Genomic DNA, 24,051 nt, shown 5'->3' on the forward strand with positions numbered 1-24,051 from the left:
TCTGTGACCTGTGATCTTTGATGTTACTGTTATAAATGTTTGGGGGCACTATGAACCCATGCCCATAGAAAACGGTGGATTTAATTGATAAATTTTGTGTGTATTCTGACTGCTCCATTGACTGGCTATTTCCCTGTTTCTCTCCCTCCTCTTGAGCCTCTCTATTTCCTGATTCACAACTGAAATTAGACCAGTTAATAACTCTAAAATGGCCCCTAAGTGTCAAGTGAAACAAAGAGTTGCTTGTCTCTTATTTTAAGTTAAAAGCTAGAAATGATTAAACTTAGTGAAGACAGCATGTCAAAAGCTGAGATAGGCTGAAAGTGAGACTTCTTGTTCCAAACAATTAGTCAAGTTCTGCATGCAAAGGACAAGTTCATGAAGGAAATGAAAAGTTCTATGTCAGCGAACACATGACTGATAAAAAAAGTAGAACAGTCTTGTTGCTGACATAGAGAAATTTTCATGGTCTGGGTAGAAGACCAACCAACATGGAAGCAACATGGAAGCAAGACCTTCCACCACAAAAAAAAGTGTGACTTGCTGAAGGTGCATATGATTATTAGTATTTTATAGTGACAAAATATTTTTAAATTAAGGCATGTACATACATTGTTTTTAAAAACATAATTCTATTGCACATTTAATAAACTATAATATAGTGTAAACATAACTTTTATATGCATTGGGAAACTAGAAGATTTGTGTGATTCATTTTATTGTGGTATTTGCTTTATTGTGGTGGTCTGGAACCAAGCCTGCGATATCGCCAAGGTGTGCTCATATTTTCTTTACACATTCCTTGATTCCATTTGTTTAAACTTTTTTTGTGGACCTACATTTGTAGTTTTTTCATGTATTCTCTATGTTGAATTTAGATGATGAGGTTGTATTAGTCCTATATTAGCCTCATAACATGAGTTGTTCATTTTCCATTCTTAAATAAATACAAGATAAAATTGACCAAAGAAGAAAATCAAATCAAAGTGGAACAAAAATCCCATGGTACATAAAATGTAATATAAAACTGTAAAAGCAGACAAATATAATAAATGCAACAATAATCAAATATAGCAATAATTGCACTCATATACCAATTAAACTCATTTGTTGAAAAATGGAGCTATAAGCTTTTTATAAGATAGATGTTATAAATATAATGATACCAAAGGTTTAAAAGAAAAAAGATAGAAAAATATATACCAGGTAAACAACAACCAAATGAAAGATGGAATAGCAATTAATATTGATCAAAGTAGACATTAAAACAAAAGGCATTATTGGAGGACATGAGCATTATTACAAAATAATAAAGCAATTTACCAGAAAATATAGTAATCCTGAACCTGTATTCATATAACAATATAGGCTTAAACTACAGAAAGCAAAAATTAACATAATTACAAAAAGAAATGGACAATTCAAACCCATACAAAGAGGGTAAGATCATAAAAAATTTGAGCAAGCAATTAAAGCAATATGACATTACTGAGCTGCTGATCACAGCGATCTGGTACCTACCCTTTTCCAGAGATCTAGTTAATAGAGATGATACATTTACTAATTTTAAATCCCATTTGATGAAGTTTTTGATGCCTGTAGCCAAGTGGCCTAACTGATGCACAGTACTGTGAGTCTTACAGACTCATATGGTTCAGGTTTTAATATCTAGACAACTCTTTTTCCTCATCATTGAGTTGGAGACAGAGAGCAAGCTTTCTAGTGACTTCTCTAGAGGTATGGGGTGAAATGGGTTTTTCCTAGTTCTTTCTTCATGAACACAGAAACCCATCAGGGTTGTCAGATTTTGCAGTTCTTAGCTGATCACAAAGCCATCTTCTGTCTCTGAGATGGCCTTACGTTTTCGTTTTCCAGCCCCTTGAGCCCACATCTAGGCACAGGCCCTTGCTGTCCTTGCCTGTGGGCCTATTTGGAGTGAATTGTTTTGGATCTGAATTTCTTCTTTGTTTTTTCTACTTAGGAACTTCACTTTTGTTCCAGCTTGGTCATATGTCTAAATGTTTTTTTTTAAATTTTATCTGGCATTTCTGTGTAGAATTAGTTCAGTCTGCCCTGTTGCCAGATCTGTCATATCATTTCCATTTTATAGACTAGGGAACTGAGGACTTGTTCTAGGGAACCAGAAGTCACTCAAGCATTTACTGATAAGTGAGTCTAGAATACAGTTTTCTCCCTTCCTACTCATGCATATTTCACTGAGTGTAGACCAAGGAGCTGGGAGTTATGGTTTGAATGTTGTTATGAATAAGTTAAAGCCAGGCATGTGCCTCAAATGATCCCTGAACAACATGGTGCTCAACTCCAGTGATGATGAAACATAGTTTGTAATGAGTTTATGGGAGTATACTTGGCTTACCGTCTTTTGTCTTAAAGCCTCACTCTTTATGAAAAGAAACAAAGACCAAATTGGCTTAAGAAAGTTACCAATAGTTATATAAAGCTTAAGGTGCTAATTGGACATTCAAGAGGAGATGTCTAGTAGTTAACTGGCTGGATTAGTCTGAATATTAGGGGATGCACTGAAGAAAGAAACATATATATTTGGGAGTCATCAGCACTATACAGTATTTAAAACCATAGGACTGCATGAAAGCACTGAGGGAATGCAAGTAGGTAAGGTAGATAAGAGGGCTTAGGACTGACCCCTGAGGCTATGCAACGTACACACATGGGAGATGAGGAAGAAATAGCAAACGAGATTGAGAAGGAATGACTCATGAGGTAGAAGGAAAACTGAGAGCATGCTATCCAAAAAACTGAGTGAATAAAGAAGGAGAAGGTAATCAACTATATTTAATGCTGCTGATGGGTTGAGAGAGATAAGACTGAAGGGAGGCATTGGTTTTGACAGCATAGAGGTCATTAGTAACTGATCCGGAGAGTTGGAGGAATGTTGGAGACATAGGCCCAATTAGAATGCTGTGTAAAGAAAAGGATGAGAGAAAGTGCAGACATCGAGTGTAGAAAACCCTTCCTAAGTTTTGCTATGTGATAAGCACAGAATTGGAAGGGGACTTGGAGTCAAGGGAGAATCTTTGCATGTGTTAAATATGGGCAATATTACAGTGGTTATGTATAAGGATGGAAATGATCCAGTAAAGAGAAAAATATAATGATGCAGGAGAGAATAAGATAAATTGCTAGAATGATGTCCTTCCCTAAGAGAGAGGGAGTGGGGTCCAGTGTTTAAATGGAGAGGTTGGCTTTAGCGAGGGACACACGTGGAGTGACTGTTGGCAACCATTGGCTCATAAGCAGATTAGGCTCAAAGAGGGGCTGTGAGTTGCCCTCTGTTTAGGACTATCCAAATATCACTGACCTGAAAAATATTAATAGCACTCCTGTTCTTCACCACATGCATCATAATCATCTTCTAACTCTCTGAATGCCTCCAAGACTAGCAAGATATTAGGCTGATTGCTTCTTTGTTAACAACCCAAGGCAGATCCACATGGACTGGGAGGAGGCTATCAGTCAGAAACCAGGATTTAGTTTTAACTTCTGACTGCAGGACACATGAAGAATGGTGCATACCTCCCTAAAGGGAAAAGCTGGCGAAGGTGCCCTGCACTGCTGGATAGTAGGATCCCATTCAGTTACTGGAGTAAAACAAAAAGTTTAAATAAAATGCTTAAACATAGCCTTTGGGAATTTTACTCCAGGATGTTATTTATTTTTTTTAGTTGGAGTCTAACTCCATCGTCCAGGTTGGAATGCAGTGGCACACTCACGGCCACCCCAGTGTCGACCTGCTGGGCTCTGGCGATCCTTCTGCCTCAGCCTATAGCCTGACTAATTTTTTTTGATTTATTGTAGAGAAGAGGTCTTGCCAAGTTGCCTGGGCTGGTCTTGAACCTGCGGGCTCAGGCAATCCACTTGCCTCGGTCTCCCACAGTGCTGGTATTACAGGCTGAGCCACCGAGCCTGACCAGATGTGACATTATTGATTGGAAATTAGTTAGGTATCGGTTCTATGCCAGAGCCTGAGGACAAGTGGTAAGTGAGTCTTGTCTTTACCTCTTTAGAACTCAGAGCCCAGTGGGAAGACAGACACCTCCTCCACCAAGCAGAATGAGAAAAGCTTTCCATACAGATGTGAGTGAAGGGAGAAGCCCAGGAGAGTGACAAGGACTCAGAGTTAACTGTGCAGGAGGGACACCCTCTACTGACTAATGAGGAGGGAAATGAAGGAGGCATGGCTGGTGCTGGCTTGGCAGTGAAAATATCCAGGCCAGCAGCTTCAAGGCTAATTAAGTGAAAAATGATGCAATTGATTTGTTTGCTTCCAGCCAAATGGAACTTGGTCAGCACGGAAAACCAATGAGTTTTAAATTTCTCCACTTTGAGCCTGCAAGATGATTTCAGCATCTTTCCCCAAACATGTATTCTGATGTTGAAATGTGATATTATTTAAATATTTAAAAATGCATAGCTGCCACTAGGCAAATAAGATTGCACCACCCACAACAGACTATGATGGCTAACCTAGGGGGTATGGAAGTTGAGGGGGCGGTGAGGACGTTGAAAAGGTGATAGAGAATGACATGGTTGGATCTGTTTAGGTAGGTCATTCTGTCATGCTGAGAGGGATACATTGGAATGGGTGAGACAAGAGACTGGGGGCTTAAGAGGGGGTCACAGCAATTGTTCAGGCAAGAACTGGGAAGGAAGGTGGTAGAGGAGAGAAGGAAACACTTCCCAGGAGAAGTTGACAGGACAGGATTCTATTTCATCTTTGGCAAATCTGCAGCACAAAAAAGGATGACTGTTGTTTTATTTTCTTATTTATTTAGTCAGTCTCACTCTGCTGCCCAGGCTGGAGTGCAGTGGAACGATCACAAGTCACTGCAGCGTTGACTTCCTAGGTTCAGGCAATCCTTCTGCCTCAGCCTCTTGATTAGCCTACAGGTGCACGCCACCATGCCTGCTTAATCTTTTGATTTTTTTGTAGAGAGGAGGTCTTGCTATGTTACCCAGGCTGGTCTTGAATCCCTGGGCTCAAGCAGTCCTTTTACCTCGGCCTTCCAGAGTGCTGGAATTATAGACATGAGCCACCATGCCGGGCCTAACAATTGTTTCTTCTGAGGTGCAGATATTAAACTAAAGCAGGTTACTAAGTTTGCTGAATTCAAACAGTTTACTGCCAAAATCTGCTTTTTAATTTAATTTTAACAACGTTTTGAATGACAACAATCTGCTAAACTTATGTGTGCTTCGTTTTGGCATTACAAAGACTGCATAGAGCTACCTCTGAGGAGTCCCAGTCTCACCTGGTCTAGTAGAGATAGACACATGAAGTACAACCACAGTGGTGTGGGAGAAACATGACTGTTATGGGTAACAAGCTGTGGGAGCAGAGGAGAACCCAGTTTGAACCCTCCCAGTGGAGTCAGGGAAATATTTCATGGTCTTGAAGATTGAGTAGCAGCATTTTCAAGGATGTATCAGGGCAAGAAGGGAATTCTAGACTGAGGGCAAAGTATGGGCAAAGTCACAGAGATGTTGCAGCACAGATCATGTCCCGAGGCATGTGGAATAATGGTGTGGATTTGAGTTAGCTTGTGTTCAGATTCTGGATCTTTTAATTCTATAATTTTGGGCAACTTAATTTCCTGTGCCTCAATTTCCTCATCTGTTAAATGTGGTTATTCATAACACTTATCTCACAGGGTCATTATGAAGATTAATGAAAGTACTTGTAAATTACTTAGAACAACTCCTGGCACATGGTAAATTCTCAATACATGCTAGTAGTTATTATTTGACTAAATACTTGGGAGTTAAGGAAGAGAGTCAGGGGAGAATGAAGGGTGTGACTATTTGCTATTACTGCTTTTTCTTTAGAATGTTCCTAGGTGTCAAATAATAAGAGAGGGCTCCTAGGACCAGGCAATGCTTTAGTAAAAATGTAGACTAAATTATCTAGAACTTGAAAAAGGAAATTTGAACTCAATAACAAATGGTGGAACCTGGACCTTAATCCTTGGACATTTCATCTATCCTCTGGAGCAAATCAACTAATTACTCACAAATTGCCACATTTTAACAGTTGGATTCAAACAACATATTTCTCTGTGGAGCCATTCCTCACTCTCACTGATTTTAAGGACAAGGTTTGCTTCATAAATTGGAAGAAATAATAAAATACAAGCCCCCAATGTGGTCTCTTCCTGGGGAAGAAACAGTGCATTGGGTTTCACTGAACCTCACTTTCAATCTGTGCAAACTAAAGGCACCCTGTGAATCCCCCAAGTTATATGTCATGACCATTTTGCTGGGGAAATGCTGGTCTAGTTAAGACCCCAAGGCCTCTAGTAATCTAAAAAACTGAAATGTGGTGGGATTATTTACCCAGGTGGCTTATATAACAGTCCCTCTTTTGAGCATCTTATTAGTCCTGTTTCTGAACCAGTAATTTCTTTTTTGTGGGAATAAGAGGTTGACTGTTTTGATATTTCTCTTTGTCCTTCCTCATTTTAGGATGCATCAACGACTAGTGAGAACTTTTTTCCAACTTATCCCTCCTACTTTCCTATTCTAGACCCATCAATGTTGGCCAACTCTTACTAGAGTACACAGTTGGTGAGGGGCATTTGCCATACTCACTACTGGGTTTCTGGGCACTGGAAACACAACAATAAATCAAAGAAACATAATATGAATTAAACACCTATTCTGTGTTGTGCTTCCAGCTAGACATTGTGAGGAATCATAGTAGGTAGCAGTTTATTGAGTATTTGTGTGTGTGTATTTGTATGCATGTATGTGCAAATATAAATACTATGCTCTAAGCACTTTACACACATATTTTTATTTAATCTTCACAACAAGTTTATGGAGTAGGAAATGTTATGCCCAATTTACTGATGAGGAAGCTGAAACTTGCAGATGTTAAACAACATACTCTGGTCATTTTGCTAGGAAGACTCACTGTTGGGAGCTGAACCCACTTATTTCTGAATTTAAAGCTCTCTCCCTTAACTACTCTGAACTTCTCTACTACACCAAAGAAGCACACGGCTTGGTCCTTATCCATGGGAGAGGCATTGTGCTAGTTTTTTATTGACTCTTACTAGGCAAATCTCCAGGAGTTTAAATCAGCCAGAACCTTGATCTTGGACTTCTGGCCTTCAGTACTGTGAGAAAATAAAATTCTGTTCAACAACCAAGCCATGACATCTTGTTTGGTAGCCTGTAACAATAAGGTCCTTCATACACTAAGTGTTCAGTAAATGGTTCTGCAGAAATCTCAGCCCAGCTATCACAGGAGAGCTTGTGAACTGTCTGTCCTAATGTCAACCACCAATGCATGGGGTCAGGACTGACTTTCTTCTCTCCAGAAGGGCTCATAGTCAGCCATGATAAACACCAAAATATACATTCTTGTCCTTAAACATGGCTAAAATTTATTAAAAAATTAAGTACATGTTAAATAGTACAGAAACATGAAGAATGAAAGAGTGAAACATTAAGAAGCTGTGCATCCTTCCAGATTTTCTATGTAGGTGCCATGTTTGCCTTTGAAATGCCTCTCTCCCTACATTATTACAGTATCTTTTAGGATGTGAGCACAGAACATTCCTGGAAACTTCTAGTACCAGGCTAGGTGTCCTCTCTCTGAATAGCTGCCCATCTCTCCCCAGGAAGATAGAAGTCAAAGGACAGGAAGGACATGATTTCCTTTTTCTTCCATGACGAGGATCAGTGGGGCTTCCCGCAGAAGCAATTGACACTAGATCTTGAAGCTCTCAGAAAAAGTCGAGGTCCTGGGGCAGCCCCATCTTCCTGACTATCTTTCCCTTTCCCAGTATAATAAAACAGAGCAGGCCTGGAACCCCCCAGATCTGCATGAGAGCATGAGATTCTGGTTGTGTAGATAATGTCAGAGAGTATGGTGTGCTTTAGAAACATATGCAGTTGAATGAAACGAGGACTGACAGGCTCACTCCTCAGGGCAGATGACGGAGAAAGACAGATGGACTCGTGGGAGCATTTGCATAGACTGCTATAGATTTCTCCTGATTTAATTGTTACAAAACGACAAGTGGTAGGAAGTAGGTAGTTAACTACATTGTGGACGATAAAGCTGACGTTTTTGGAGAGGTGAAGGGATTTTGCAAGTGTTGTTCACATGGATACCTGACACAGCACTCATTCCCTGTCAGCCTGGACGCCCACCACTCGTGCAGCAAGTGAGTATGCTCAGGAGGTGGGGAAAACTGTATGTAACAGGAACAATTGCACACAAGACTGAGGTGGCTTTAAACTGGAATTCAGGGATAAGGAGAAAAATGACAGACTATCAACTTTTTTTTTTTTGACTCTGCACCCTCTATTTTAGATTCAGAAAATTCATTCCAGGTATCTGAATGAAGTTCAACAGAAAACAAACACACATACACGCGCTCCCACTTTTCTGCAAGTTTCTATGTTGGGAGCTTAGAATTTCTGTTTTTCTCCCAAGTTTCCCAGTATTCTGGGTTAGGAAAGAAGGGCCCGGCCCCAACAGGTACAGATGCTGCACCTTAGTGGGAATAGTAACACAGTCAGTACTTCCACTGCTGGGGAACGAGACTGCTCCCTGAGGACCAGAGTGGGAGGCTGGTGGGTCTGGGGTCCTCTGAGTCCAGGCTGAAGAGGTCCCTCCTAGTATGAAAGATCTCCTTCAGCTTCTTGTGTCACTTCATATCCAACAGGACCTTGTCCAGGTGGACCTCCCATTTCTGGCTCCGGGCTAAGCTTCCTGGGGTGCATCTCTGGTCAGTCAGGGCATCCTTTGGTGTCACTGGCTTATTATCAAAGTCAAATTCCATGGGCACGTGTAGTCAGTTTTTTCTCTTCCTCTTCTTTGGCCTCCTATTCCTTATCTGATTTCTCTCTTCACTCTGGCCCTCGGTCATGGGAGGCTGGTGCGGCAGTATCTCAGCTTGAAGCTCCAGGGTACCATGGGCCGCCAGTAGTTCATAAAGCTGCTGGATTTTGGACGGCGGGAGCATCCAGGACTGCCCATTTATGGGCAGCTCCACCTCCTCATGTCTGGACTAATACCTGCCTCCCGGACTGCGCAGGGCCATTGTACCAGACTATCAACTGTTAACTGCAGAGGACAAAGAATCTGATTATGGGAGAATAGTGCTTCAAAGTGTCCAGCTATTTAAAGGAGGGAGAAACAGGGAAGTGTGATGGAAATAGTACTTATGACTTCAGACGTGGATCTAGTCATGTGCAGGCTATGGAGGATAAAGAAGGAAATGACAACATTTTAATACCAAGTAACATGTTAGAAAGACTGCTGAGAATTTATCAACATGAAGAACCTGGATGAGAAAGCCAAAGTGTGGGGTGTGGCAAGAGGATACCCAGGGGAGTAATAACCATAAACAGGGGTGGGATGTTTAAAAGCCATGCACAAGAGATGAAGAGATGGCCAAATAACCAGGGAAACAAGAAAGGTGCAGATGGCCAAAAATAGTCTCCGAATGGGTGAAGCCCACAATGAGCAGGAGCCTGTAAACATTGTTACAAACAAAAACCTTTTTTTTTGAAGCTAATTTTAAAGCCAGGAGAAAACAAGGGTTGAATGAAAGGCCCACTGCTTGGGGCAGGTGGGATAATGTTACTGGGTGACAGAGACGGCAGTGTTATCTTGCCTTTGTATGCTCTATCAAACAGAATGACCTTGAAACTGAAGAGAGTAGAACAAACATGATGAAGAGGGAATTGGAATCTGTTCTAAGGAAACTTACAGGATGGAGCATCTTTAAATGAGTTCAGACCAGATAAATTACTTTTGAGGGAGCTGGAACTCAAGAATACTGCCCCAAACTCTGCAGAGCGATGGGGAACGCTGGATAACACTGCTGTGTGCCTCCCCATCCTCCCCAAAGGGAAAAGAACTGGGGCACACGACTTGATGTTGACATCTGACAACGTTCCAGAGCGGTAAGTAGAAGGTGGCTTAGCAGAGAAAATAGTGTCCTCTTGGAACTGGCGTGAGTCCGTTAAAAACAGGCAAAGCAAAACAAGGGAGCCCCATGATCTCTTTTTGTGAAGAGGAAGCAGGTTAGTGGATGAGACAAATAAGCCAGGCTGCGAGGTTGATGCTGTTCCTCAGAATGAACCTGTGTGTGAGAAGAAATGTGACTCGCATAATATCTCGGGGAAGAAGCACTGAGTGCCCATTTCCAAAGTGTCTCAGTAAATGGCCAAGGGCTGGTCTCTGAGGACACCCGTGAATAACATCCATCTTCTCAATCTGCTTTCTGAACGAATTGAAATAGAAGACAAAAGAGTAAGCATGTGAGGGCCAAACTGTTGCCTCTATGACTGAAAAGGGCTAACTTGCAGGGCTTAGCTCAGTGTGACAGCCAGCTAGGCCCTTTAACAAGACAGACTTTCCTGTTCAGCCTCAGACAGCATGGACGAAGGCAGGGTTCCCAGGGGGAAGAGCAGAACTCTGTTCCCTGTAGGTGAACTCCCTACTAGTAGCGATCAAAGGAGTAGCTGAGACGAGGAGGACCAGTTTATTCCCCCAAATCCACCAATCAGACTTTTTCACCGCCATGACTTTCTCCTGGGTAAGAGCAATGATGGGTGAGAGATGCCAGGAGTGACACCTCTGCATATGGAAGGAAAGAGTCAGAGCCAGAAGACAAGTCCCCTGGAAGACGTCATCTTTCATTATCACACCAACAGCGTTTCATTGTAGCTCTATATACCAGTCGCCTCCTTCACTAGCTACCTCCCTCAGGCACCTCTTGACACATGGAGGTCCTCCATAAATGTGAAATGTGATAATTTTTGAAATTTGAACTGATTTATTTTTATTATTGGTAAGTCTTGGTTGTTCCTAGTTCTTCATTTCCTCAAGGATCTCTGTCTTTTAAATCAATGGTATTCATGGCTTTCAGAAGACAAACACAGCCTAGACAAAGGAATCACTGTTCAGTTTCATTTCAAAGTAGAATTTTGTTGAAAAAGAGAGTCTAAGCCTACAGCAGAGACAGTCATCTGAAAACTGATTTGCAAGAACTAGACTGACAAGGTGTGTTGGCATCCAGAGACAGAGACTTGGTGTATTTCTATTCATTTTGTAAGTTGTGTAATTTGAACTAGAATTCTTTTTCTTAGCTTTGAGTGTCAGGGATCCTGGATTGGTCAGGTGAGCTTGGTTGAATGGAGAGCAATTGCTGAGATCAAGGTAGAGGATTATATTTTCACGTACACACATATCAGGGCAAAAGCTAACAAAGTAAATCCTTTGCTCTAATGTCATATCCAGTTGATGGTGGGAAATTCATGTGCTGGGTCCAGGTTGGAATTTAGGCTCAGTTTGTATGAAGTCTGACAATTAGGTTTCCGAATCATCCTAGAAAAGGTGTTACATGCTTCATTGCCGAATTGTCACTATGGTCACCTTCCAAGTACTCTCCTTGGGAAGTTATAGACCAATGCCAGGGCCTAGTTCACCTATCAAAGCAATTTTGGAACTCATTTTCTGGAATGGCAACTAGAGTTATCATCGTTATTTGTCGAGTTCTGACAATTAAGTTTGTGAACTTGCCACCATGTGTTTATATTGGCAATGCTATACAAATAACTGTATTGAAACACCTGCCCTACTCACCTGATCTGGTCCCCACTTGCTTTTTTCTTCTCTTGGAGATAAAGGAAATATTGAAAGGAAGACATTTGATGATGTTCAGGACATCAAGGGTACTACGACAATGGCTCTGATGGTCATTCCAGAAAAAGAGTTCCAGAATTGCTTTGACAGGTGGACTAGGTGCTGGTGTCAGTGCATAGCTTTCCAAGGAGGAGTACTTTGAAGGGGACTGCAGTGATATTCAGCAATGACATATGTAGTACTTTTTCTAGGATGAGTTTGCGAACTTAATTGTCAGAGCGCGTATGACCTTGGGCAACCTCCTTAATCTTTATGGGTCTTTGTTTCCTCACTTATAAAATGGTGATGAAAGCCCGTGGCTCCCTTGACTGGTGCCAGTCTACCCACCAGTCAGCTGGGCCACCACATAAATCCAGCCCTAAACCTCCAACTTTGGGAGCCCTCCAGCTGTTGTTCTTTCCAACCCTTCAAACATTCTCATGTACAGAGCCCCCTGGGTCACTCACCCTTTGCCTGGATATAGCTCTTTGTCTTGGCTAGCGGAATTTGGAGCCCGTACTTCAGCCTGTCACCTTGGTTCCGTCCAGATACCCTACTAGGATACCACATCAACAGACTGAGAGCACAGCCAGCCACCTGAGTGCCTGTGAACCAGGCCTACTGAATGCCCCAGTCTCTGCCTTTCTACAAGGGAGGTCAGAGGATACACAGGATTGTGACGAAAAGTTAATGAGATTTTGTATAGCATCCAGCACTGTGCTTGGTATACTGTGCTTAAGAATGTTGGTTTCCATCTTTTCTTGGTATATTACAATGGGTTGTCTTAGGGAGGAGAAAGATGATGGCTCTTCTTAATTAAAATTTAACATTTTAAAAGGATTGGAGAGCAGAGAGAGCTCTTGTGGGAAAAGACCAGAGAAGCAGGGTGCTTTTCTCCTTACCTTATCTGAAATTTATCTCATAATAGCTACTTGGCCCACTGAATGCTTAGTCACTTGATCTACTGTCACCTTCATTAGTCATTGCTCCTGGTTAATTCTTGTCACAATTATGATTTCTTTTGCTTATTTCTAAACCCAATCTTACTCCCATTAGAAAAACCAAGTCGGGCCGGGCACAGTGGCTCATGACTATAATCCCAGTACTTTGGGAGGCTGAAGTGGGAGGATTGCTTGAGCCCAGGAGTTCAAGACCAACCTAGGCAACATAGTGAGACCTAAAAAAAAAAAAAAGATCAAAAATTAGCCAGGTGTGGTGGTATGTGCCTGTTGTCCCAGCTTCTTAGGAGGCTGAAGTAGAAGGATTGCCTGAGACCAGGTGAACTATGATTGGTTCCTCTACACTTCAGCCTGGGTGACAGAGTGAGACCCCGATTCCAAAACAAACAAACAAAATACAAGTTGGAACCCAGCAAAGCAAAGTGAACAGAACCTGCAAGGGAGACAAAATCTCAGGATTAGATGGACCCATCAGTGGAGGATTTCAGAGGTGAAGGTGGCACTCTGTTGGACAGGGGAAGAATTAGAAGTCAGAGGAAGATGGACTAAGCTTTGGTCCATCAAAATCCTTGGTTTGATGCAGGCAGAAGTGGATGTGATGGAAAAGCCCCAGGCCAAGCCAATTTTGCCAGTGCAGTTCCTCAGGACAGGTTCACATAGTGGGTCTGCAAAATTGTGCTGAAGGGTGCCATAGGCTTCCTGACCCACCTGAAGAATAGTGTTAATGCTGATACCTCCCAGGCAAGGCTGGCTTTATGGGAAGGAGACCCATGCAATTGTACAGGATCCTACTCCCAGAAAGAATCAGGTGCCTGGCATAATACTCTGCTGTCATCATCTTGGAATTTTAAATCATTTTATTTTGAACTCATGTTTTGTAAGAAAGCCAGGTGGTATGATGGCCCATGCCTGTGAGCAGAGGAGAGATGCCAGGTGGCCCGTGTGCAAGGGTAGGCCCAGACCCTCTCAACTAAGCAGGCAGTGGGCAGTGTGCATGCTGAGCAGGTGGCCTGGCCACCCCACCTGCATGCTCGGAGCTGTCCAGGGTGCTGCAGGGCCACGAGGGGTTGGTAGGTCAGTTGCTACGCCCAGATTGGTAATGATAGTGGCAGTAATAGCATCAGCAGCAGCAGTAGGGAGAGGACTCTGTGATAGGAGGTTAGCCGGCCTGTTCATCCCTGGCCTGTGCCTGCAACATCTGTGCTGATATTCACTCTCCAACCTGAGCACCAGTATAACACCTGTAGGTGCGTACGGAGTAAACGTTGTCAGTAAATTATTACAAAATGAAAGTGTACACATGGGTGTTGCAGTAAGGCATGCAGGAGAGTTATTATAATTCTTCAAAGAATTGAGAATTTCTGCAGTTGAAAACTGCTACAATATTGCAAAACAAATGTCACAGGTTTAAAAATAGAAAAAATTTAAAGATCAGCAGGGCACAGTGACTCACACCTGTAATCTCAGCACTTTGGGAGGCCAAGGTGGGAGTATTGCTTGAGTTCAGGAGTTTGAGACCAGCCTGGGCAACATAGTGAGACCTCGTCTCTACAAAATATCAAAAAATTAGCTAGACATTGGTGGCACGTATCTGTAGCCCCAGCTCTTTGGGAGACTGAGGCAAAAGGATCATCTCAGTCCAGGAGCTCTACACTGCAGTAAGCTGTGATCATGCCACTGCACTCCAGCCTGGGCAACAGAGTGAGATCCTGACTCAAAAATAAATAAATATAGATTAAAAAATTTAAAGATGAGCAGGTACTGTGGCTCATACCTGTAATCCCAGAACTTTGGCAGGCTGAGGAGGGGGGATTATTTGAGCCCAGGAGTTCTAGAACAGCCTGGGCAACATAGCAAGACCTCATCTCTATAAAATATAAATAAATAAGTAAATAAATAAATCTAATGATCATATCAAATAGAAAAGAACACTATTTTCATATGATACTCTAGATGAACCAATTATAAGTGAGAAAGACAATTTAAAAATAATTTTTTCCTTGTAACTGAAGATACAGCTGTAGAACTATATACAGATGTTTTGAATGATATGCAAATTATGAAGCCACTTTCAGTTTCTTATACATTCTCTACAAGTTACAGGAAATTGAATAGGAAACATTAAAATGTGATTATATGAATTTCCATTTAAAGTTAAATTTAGACTGAATTTGAATACTGAATTGTATGAAGAGTTAAATCTTTTTAGAAACATTGTTTTGCAAGAAATCATCAGCTTTAACTATACTGAAATTTATATTTTGAAATAATTTATCAGAAATTTGACCAGATGCAGTGACCCATGCCTGAAATTCCAGTATTTTGGGAGCTTAAGGCAGAAGGATCACTTGAGACATGAGCTTGAGAGCAGCCTGGGCAACATAGTGAGACTCCCATCTCTAAAAAAGAAGATAAATTTATTCCACTGTTGTAATATCCTATAAAATATTCTTAACAGTTTCACTCACAATTGTATCAGCATAAATCCTTTTTCAAAATCAGAAGTTACCAAAAATCAGTAGCAATTATTCATTTGTCAAGAGGGAGCTGTTGCTTTCAATTATATCCATTGTAAATGAAGTTGCTATATATTTTGATAACCTAAGCAATGAATTTCCAAAAAAACAAGCCAGAAAATTCTTTTTTTTAACATTCACAAAATACTTTTTATTTATACATATTTCCAACTTTATCAATTATTGCAATAAGGTCCTTTGTTGCATTTTTTCCCTTCCAGTTCAATATCCAGTCTAAGATTACATATTACATGTAGTTGTCATGCTGTCTTAGTCTCCATTAATGTGAAATAGTACCTCCAGAAAATTCTTATAGTCCATCAAGATATCACATTAACGAAATGTTATCATTTGTTGTATTATGTAAAATTATGAAACCAATGTCTGATTTTTTTTTTTTTTGAGTCAGAGTCTCACTCTGTTGCCCAGGCTGGAGTTGCAGTGGCATGCTCACGGTCACCCCAGAGTCGACTTCCTGGGCTCAGGCGGATCTTCCACCCCAGCCTTCCAAGTAGCCGGAACTACAGGTGCATGCCACCACATCCAGCTAATTTTTTGATATATTGTAGAGACAAGCTCTCACCAAGTTGCTCAGGCTAGTCTCAAACCCCTGGGCTCAGGCAATTCTCTCACCTAGGTCTCCCAAGGTGACGTTTGATATTTTTACAGTTTGTAAATTTTTTTTTGCTCTATAAATATCATCATCATCCCTATGATGTTTTATAAGTAATACAATATTTTTAAAGGAAAAGATTTGTATTTTAAAACCTTTAGTGCCATGCTTTCTCTCCTCTAACTTTTCAAATAAGGAGCTTGACATTTTATTTTGCACTGGCTCCACAAAATATATAGCTAGCCTTATTCTCAGAGCTATTTCTCAGCTGGCCTTAGGATTCATTGTAGAAAAATGATCGTTTTTCTTGTCTGCTTTTATAAAAGCCTTGAGTGGATTCTTTCTGCTTGTTTTGCTTTTTGAGTGTGTGGGGGTGTCTCACTCTGTCGCTCAGGATGGAGTGTAGTGACACCATCATGGTTCACCCCAACCTCAGCTTCCTGGGGTCAGGCGATCCTCCTGCTATAGCCCCCTGAGTAACTGGGACTATAGGTGCGTGCCGCCATGCTCAGCTAATTTTTTGATTTTTTTATAGAGATGGGGTCTTGCAATGTCACCCAGCCTGGTCTCAAACTCTTGGGCTCAAGAAGGTATCCCACCTTGACCTCCCAAAGTACTAGGATTACAGGCATGAGCCACCACACTCGGCCAGGTGGATTCTTATAAGAAAGAGAGCTCTGAGAATGGTGTAGTGACAAACAGGTGGCCTCTTCTTCTGGGGGGCCAACACCAGTAGCCATGGAGTCAAGAGATGACTCTTCACTGTTGAGTCCTCAGACCTAGTACAGTGCCTGGCACAAGTCGACGAACATTAGTAGGATGAAAGAGTTATAAATTTCATCACCAGAGTGGGACAACTTGAGTTTAAGAGAGTATATGAAAAACATTCAAAAGCATGGAGTCAATCAAAAGCTAAGGCAACAGTTTGAAAACACTGACTTAGTTATATATGAAATCTTCAAACTTGTTCTCAGAGCACTTATTCTGGGATGCTAACAGGGCTTTCATAAAATCAAAGTCCAGTGGCAGAAGAGGCTTGGGAAATGCTAGATTAAATCAAATCAGACAGGTTTTGTTTGTTTTTAACTTTGTTTTTGTTTGTTAACAGCATTGTTAATTCTCAGTGTGCATTGTGACTCTCCAAGAGAGGGATATGTATGTGTAGTCTTTTCTCAGGTTGAAGATTGTGGGTTTTTTTTGTTTCTTGTTTTGACTTGGAGTCTCCCTCTTACCCAGGTTGGAGTGCAGTGGCACAATCACAACTCGTTGTAGCCTTGGCCTTCTGGGCTCGGGCGATCCTTCTGCCTCAGCCTCCAGAATAGCTGGAACTACAGGCACCTGCCACCACACTTGACTAATTTTTGATTTTTGGTAGAGACAAGGTCTTGCCATGTTGTCCAGGCTGGTCTCCAACTCTTGGGCTCAAACGATCTTCCCTCCTTCAGTCTCCTAAAGTGCTGGAATACAGGCATGAGCCACTGTGCCCAGCCAATCATGGGTTCTTTATTTGGAGAATGCTGTTTTTCAGACACAGCCTGAGACATGCTGATTTGCCACCTCCTTTCTCGTTTCTTCTAGGCAGCGTCTCTAATGATTGAAAAGTGATGCCAGAATCCTTCCGGACCAAATTCTCAGACCCAAGCTGCAGTGCTAATCAGTTTTTGATTACTGAGCTAGGCCACATTGTATGGAGGAGTGAGTCTCTGGGGCTTGGGAACTAGAGTTGTCCTCTCTCCTCTCTTTAGTTCTGTGGCATTGGGTAAGTCACCTAACCTCTCTGAGTCAGTTTTCCAAGCAATAAAGTGGTGATAACGAAATCTGTGTTACTATTATCGAAGGGGTTATTGGAGGCTTAAGTAAGAAAATGTCTGAGTACAAGACCTGGCATGTTCAGGAAATTTTAGGTCTCAAATTTCAGCTGTCAATTTATTTTGAATTGTAAGTATTCTTCAAATACTTCTAAGGAAGCAGAATCATCATTTCAAAAGGATCTTCCAAGGAAACCAACTCAGAAAGTAGTTATAAGCCATGTTTTTCTGGTTGGACTAGGGATGGGAGGCTGAGTACAGTAACATTTTCTATGAGCTTGAAATTTAAAAGAAAATGTCATTAAAATATTTTAATTTTGGTGTGTTAAGAACACTTAACATGATAATTACCTCCTTGACATATTTTTTGTTTTTTTGAGTTGGGGTCTTACTCTGTCGCCCAGGCTGGAATACAGTATGGCATGATCATGATGATCATGGCTTATGGCAGCCTCAACCTCCTGTGCTCAGGCAATCCTTCTACCTCAGCCTCCCAAGTAGCTGGGGTTACAGGCACGTGTCACCATGCCTGGCTAATTTTTTTATCTTAATTTTTTTTGTAGAGATGAAGTTTCCTTATGTTGCTCAGGTTGGTCTCAGACTCCTAGGGCTCAAGTAGTCTACCCGCTTTGGCCTCCCAAAGTGAAGGGATTACAGGTGTGAGCCGTTATACCCAGCCCATTGACATATTTTTAAGTGTACAGTAGAGTATCACTGATTGTAGGTGTAATTTTGCAAGCAGATCTCTAGAACTTATTCATCTTGCAAAACTGAAACTTCTATGAGTTCAATTTATAAATCCAATTGTGTACTTGATGCTTCAATTTTGATGTCTTAATAGACATCTCAAAGCAAATCTTTTGATTCCTTGCCCCCAATGCTGGAATCAAGATTTGATTCCTCCTCTAGTCTATCTCATTTTATAAGATGGTCCCACCACCTACCCTGTAGCTCAAGCGCTGGTCCTGGAGCTGTCTTTGATTTCTCTATCATTCTGCACATGCACGCAGTGAGTCTTGTCAGCTCAAATCCATCTACTTCTCATCACCTCCACCACTGTCTCTTATTTCAAGTCATTGTTATGTCTGACCTGACATGGCAGGCGATGTCCGTGCCAACTCATGTCCCTCAGACCTTCCCATGTTGTTCTGGCCAACTTGAATCTCAGTGACTGAGGGCTTCCCTCCACTCTTGAAAGGTCACCCTGCCCTGCCTGCTATGGGCTGGAAGGGTTGGGGAATTAGCAGATACTGCCTCCGACAGCAGCCTCAACCAGTGACTTTTGGGAGTCAGTATATAAATACCCCTGCTCCTTGTCTTTCAGGTGGAAATAGTCTGAGGTGTGTGGTTTTTCTGTTTGTTTGTTTAATTTTTTAAATCAAAGTCTTACTATGTCACCCAGGTTGGAGTGCAGTGGTATACTCACGGCTACCACAGCCTTGACCTGCTGGGCTCAGGTGACCCTTTCCTCTCAGCCTTCTAAGTAGCTGGAACCACAAGTGTGTGCCATCATTTTTAATTTTATAATTTATTGTAGAGATAAGGTCTCACTAAGTTGCCCAGGCTGGTGTTGAGCCCTTGGGTTCAGGCAATCTTCTTGTCTCTATCTCCTAAAGTCCTGGGATTACAGGTGTGAGCCACTGCACCCGGCTTGAGGTGAGTTTCTGAACAGTTTTTCTAAGTTTCTCTGCAGGACTAAGCTCCGATCACTCATCATGGTGGCTAGGTTAGTAATACATTCTTTGCTGCTCACCTTTCCAATACACAACCCAATGCTTCCACCAAGATGTTCCCTGTATTCCCTAAATACACTAAATGTACTTGGGTCTGTAACTCAGGGTTTACTGCTGGGGGAACCCAAACAAAGACTCTGGTTTACCGAAATAGTCTATTTCCCCTACAAATCTTTGCCTGCACATGAGCCAGACTGAAATTCTCAAAATGTAAAGTGGATCATATTTTCTCTGTTTATAAGTCTCTGCTTGGTTTCCACTCTGCTTAAATTAATGTCCCAAGTCGGTTATATGGCGCAGCATGGCACAGACTCTGGCCTTATCCCATCCCATTCATTCTCTTTTCTGCTTCCCCGCAGCCACATGGAGGTATTGTCTGCATCTTGAACTTATTGGCTCGCTCTGTCTAAGTCCATTTGTCCTTGTTCCTTCTACCTGGTGCACTCTGACTCCTCAGGGTTCGAGCTCCTGTTTAAAATTTTAATCCCAGATCAAATATCATCTCCTCTGAGAAGTCACTCTAAAGTAGCTGCAACCTCCCTCTGTGACAGCTCTTTGGGATTTTCTTGATGTCTATGTGTTTATTTACTGCTTGCCTTTCCCATTCTGTAGGACCCTGCTATGAGAACAGGAATCTCATGTGTCTTGGTCTCATTTTGTCCTCAGCACCTAAATCAGGTCTTAGTGCTTAGCAGGAGCTTGATGTACATATTTATTGAAAGAATAATGTACAGTGTGATATTTCATTTGTCTTTATGTCATAGAGTGGTCTATTAACACTTATCATTTGTATTATTGTAGTTATTTAATCTAAAACTTACTAATAATTAAAAATAAAATTAAATGATCACTAATAATGAAGAGATTCATTTACATAATAATGATCATGCCAGAGATGTGCCAGGTACTATACTAGGCACTGAAATAAGATTGATCTCTGTTCTTTCATGGAGAAACTTGTGACATAACTAAAAATAAAAAAATAGAAAGAGTAAAAGAGTAGGTCGTCTCATGTCTTTTTTTTTTTTTTGAATCAGGGTCTTACTCTGTTACTCAGGCTGGAGTGTAGCTGCACAGACCACAGCTCACCACAACCTCAACCTCCTGGATTCAGGTGATCCTTAATGTCTCCTGAGTAGCTGGGACTATAGGTGTGTGCCACCTTGCCTGGCTACTTTTTTGATTTTTTTATAAAGATGAGGTCTTACCGTGTTGTCTAGGCTGGTATCAAGTTTCTGGCCTCAAGTGATCCTCCCTCCTCAGCTTTCCAAAATGCTGGGATTACAGGTATGAGCCATTGTGCTCAGCCTGTCTCATGTCTTACAACAATACCAGTCCCGTGGGGATCAGTTTTGCCAAATACATTCACTTTACTATGGTAGCTGAGCCTCCTGATGGCACTATAAGGAGCCTCATTCTTCAGATGAGGAGACAAAAGCTTAAAGAAGTGAAGAGCTTTGCCAGAGTTCATGCAGCTTGCAAGAGACAACAGCAGGACTGCGAATAGATGTGGGGATTCCAGAAGCACGTATTCTTTCCACCACCTGCTGCATCTCCCACCCCAGCACAGCCTGGGTGCAGAACAGATGCCCACCACATGCCTATTGATGGAGGAAGATGGTTGCTGACACCGAAGGACGCCTCCTCCACGTGGGAGCCCCTTGGGTGTCTTGACCAAGAGACACTGCCAGTTGCTGTTGCTGCTGCTGGGCCACAATTACGTGGTCACTGTGGGAGGCAGTGGGCTTTTTGTAAAGCAAATCCACTACTGGGAATAAATATTTGATATAGGTGCACACCTGCTAAATGGCTGTTATGTTTTAATACATTGTTAGCTGAACGCACTAAAGAAATACATTGGTTAAATAAATAATACGTATAATCTGCTAATGTACATCGGTGTCTAGTGCAGTAAGCTGATCTTAAACTCACATCTATTCAGAGCATCAACCCGTTTAAGACACAGAAGTACTCTATGGCAAATTGAGGACAGGGAATTAATAGGTTTCTTCTTAGTTATAAATAATAGATTTAGCTTTGAAAACAAAGCTAAATCTATAATTCAGTATTAGTTTCTCTAACCCATGGCATAGACAAAGCCTTGCCACATGTCTGCCAAGGCTTAAAATGTAGAGCTTCTGTGACCCAAGTCATGTGCACTGTAAGGGAGGGATGAAGTGAGGAGAAGAGGGAGAAAAAGGTACCAAGGAGGCAGTCAGAGTCAGGGTGGGATTAGAAAGACCATCTCGCTTGTGTGTGTGAGAACTGCAGGTGAGGAGGAGCGAGTGGATTCAGCCTCCTTCTTCTTCTTCTTCTTTTTTGTAAATTAGAGATGGGGTCTTGCTATGTTGCCTACACTGGTCTTGAAGTCCTGCCTTAAGCTATCCTCCAGTTTAGCCTCCTAAAGTGCTGGGATTACAGGTGTGAGCCACCATGACAAGCCAAGCCCTCTTTTTGAGGGGTGCGATGCCACAGTGGAAAGTCAGTGAACCACCTAGAGGGAGCCTAGACTGGTGGGCTTCATACTGCTTCACACCTCACTATCACAAACCTCACCCGCAAAACAGAAGACCCAGGACTGATTTTGGCATCAAAGGGTGATGTACTGCTTTCAGCAAATGCTATAAAATATCTACTAATAAATTTAGAGTCTAGGTTCCACTGAACTCAGGAGAGTGTATCTAGTTCTACTTTCTGGAGCCCAAAGAGGCACAGGGATCTTCCCAAAGTCCCACAGAGCCTGACCTCGAACTGGTGTTCTCCCAGCTTCCTGTCCAGCTTCTTCCAGACCACCCTCACCCTTGCTTTTCAGCCGTCATCTGTTCTCAGCTGTCTTCACATAGCACATGACTCCTGGGGAGTCAGGGTAAGTTCCCTTCTTGGTTCTGGCTGTAACTCGATGCACTGGGACAGAGAAATAGGTGCAATCTCTTCCACAGAAAATAGCACAAGGCGGATGGAGTGCGTTATCTGGCATGATCTTGGGGCATTTCATTCCTATGCTGCCAGAAGATGAGCCCTCTTCATCTTCTTCCTCCTCCTCCTCCTCTTCTCCTTTTCCTTCTTTCCCTTCTCTTTCTTCCTCCCCTCCTCCTCTTCTTCTCTTCCTCTTCCCCTCTCTTCCTCTTCCTCCTCCTCCCCTCCTCTTTCTCCTTCCCTCCTCCTCTTCTTCTTCTACTTCTCTTTCTCCTTCTTCCTTCTTTTCCTCCTCCTCCTCTTCCTTCTTCTTGGCCCAGATTTAACTTCTTCTTTTGTCCATAAGCCTAATTTCTCAAAAGGGACCCTTGTCAATATGTGGGGGACATAGGGACTCACTGCCACCAAAACCTAGAAATGAGACACACGAGAATGCCCTCTGAAAGGCTAATCGTTGGAAACCATATGCCAGACCACCATGCACACCAGGCTCCCCACTCGCGGACCAAGCCCTGGATCTTGCAGCTGCTTCCTTCCAGTCTCACTAGAAATCTTTCCATTTGCTGGTCCTATCTGGGCATGGTCCCTCCTCTGTTGAGATACTCCCACTTCCCTTTTGACTCCCTGACCCCTTCTCTTGACAGAGTCCCATGCCTCTGTGCAGTGGATGCTGTGGGGCTCTGCCCGATCCCCTCTCTAGGGTCAGTGCATTCATTCCCAGCTGCTGAAAAATGTGGACACCTGCTAAAGTTCTCACTGAGATCTGCTCTGGGCTAAAGGGAACTGCCTCCCTAAGGTCCTGTCCCTTCCCAGAGGTGGCCCAGAACCAATGACTGGCTGACTTGGGGATACAAAGGCTGTCTCCTTGCCTCAGTTGGGGTCTCTGAAGGGCCATTGGCTCCATAGCTCCCTATAGGATTGGCGGGAGCCTTGGTTGCTGTCTCCTTGGGGACTCACTTCTCCCAGCCTTGTCCTGCCTCTCTCACCTCCTTATTGGCGTATCTTCTGGAAAGCTCTTCATTCCATTTTCTGTACACAACGGTCCATCAATCTGCTTCCCAGAGACCCAAGCTAAGGTGCTTGGTACCAAGAGTGACCTGGGAGGGGGCCTCTAAGATGGAAACTTGGAGATCCTACTTAGCAGTCACCTGTCAATGAGAGCCTCAAGCTGGTGGTGGGTGGAGGAAGATCCTCTGGTGTGTGTAGCAGTGCAATCATTACTATTATTATTTGTTTTTATTTTAGAATAAGGGAATACAAGTGTATGTTTGTTCCATGGACACATTATGCAGTGGTGGGAATCGGGCGTCAGGATCCCTTTCCCCAGATAGTGAACATTGTACCTCATAGGCAATTTCTGGTCTCTCTCCCCCTTTATTGATGTCCCTACAGTCTATTATTTCTATCAATACCATGATTGTTAAGATGGAGACAGGATGCCTGTGGAGGAAGAGCACTGGCCCATGCAGGATCTTGGCCACTGGTGAGATTTGAGGGAAGTGGTAGCTAAGAGGACTATGGAATTGGGTGGCAGCCTCTGAATGCCACTGATTCACTGGAGAGAGATGATGATAGAATCAGAATGGGATTAATCACCAAGACCAGGCACAAGTTGAAAGCTGGAGGGCTTCATTGGCAGCACTCAGGGAAACCTTACTCTCTGGCGGCATAACCAGGAAGAATGAAGCATCAGGCCCAGGACAACACCATAGAAAGAACTCCTTCAGAGAAGGGTGGGTTCTGGTCCTGGCAGGTGTTCCATGCTGAAATCAGGGTCCTAATAGAGAAGGAGTGAGACCCTGAGACTTGGGATGGGGATA

The 24,051-nt window shown here is 42.5% G+C and overlaps 1 pseudogene; it reads right to left on the reverse strand.

The window, feature by feature from the left end:
- Positions 1-8,567: 8,567 nt before the first annotated feature.
- LOC103270423 overlaps positions 8,568-24,051 on the reverse strand; it is a 33,678-nt pseudogene continuing 18,194 nt past the window's right edge.

The sequence above is a fragment of the Carlito syrichta genome, unplaced genomic scaffold, assembly GCF_000164805.1.
Source record: "Carlito syrichta isolate Samal-C Ts95f unplaced genomic scaffold, Tarsius_syrichta-2.0.1 Scaffold309827, whole genome shotgun sequence".
Lineage (NCBI taxonomy): Eukaryota > Metazoa > Chordata > Mammalia > Primates > Tarsiidae > Carlito > Carlito syrichta.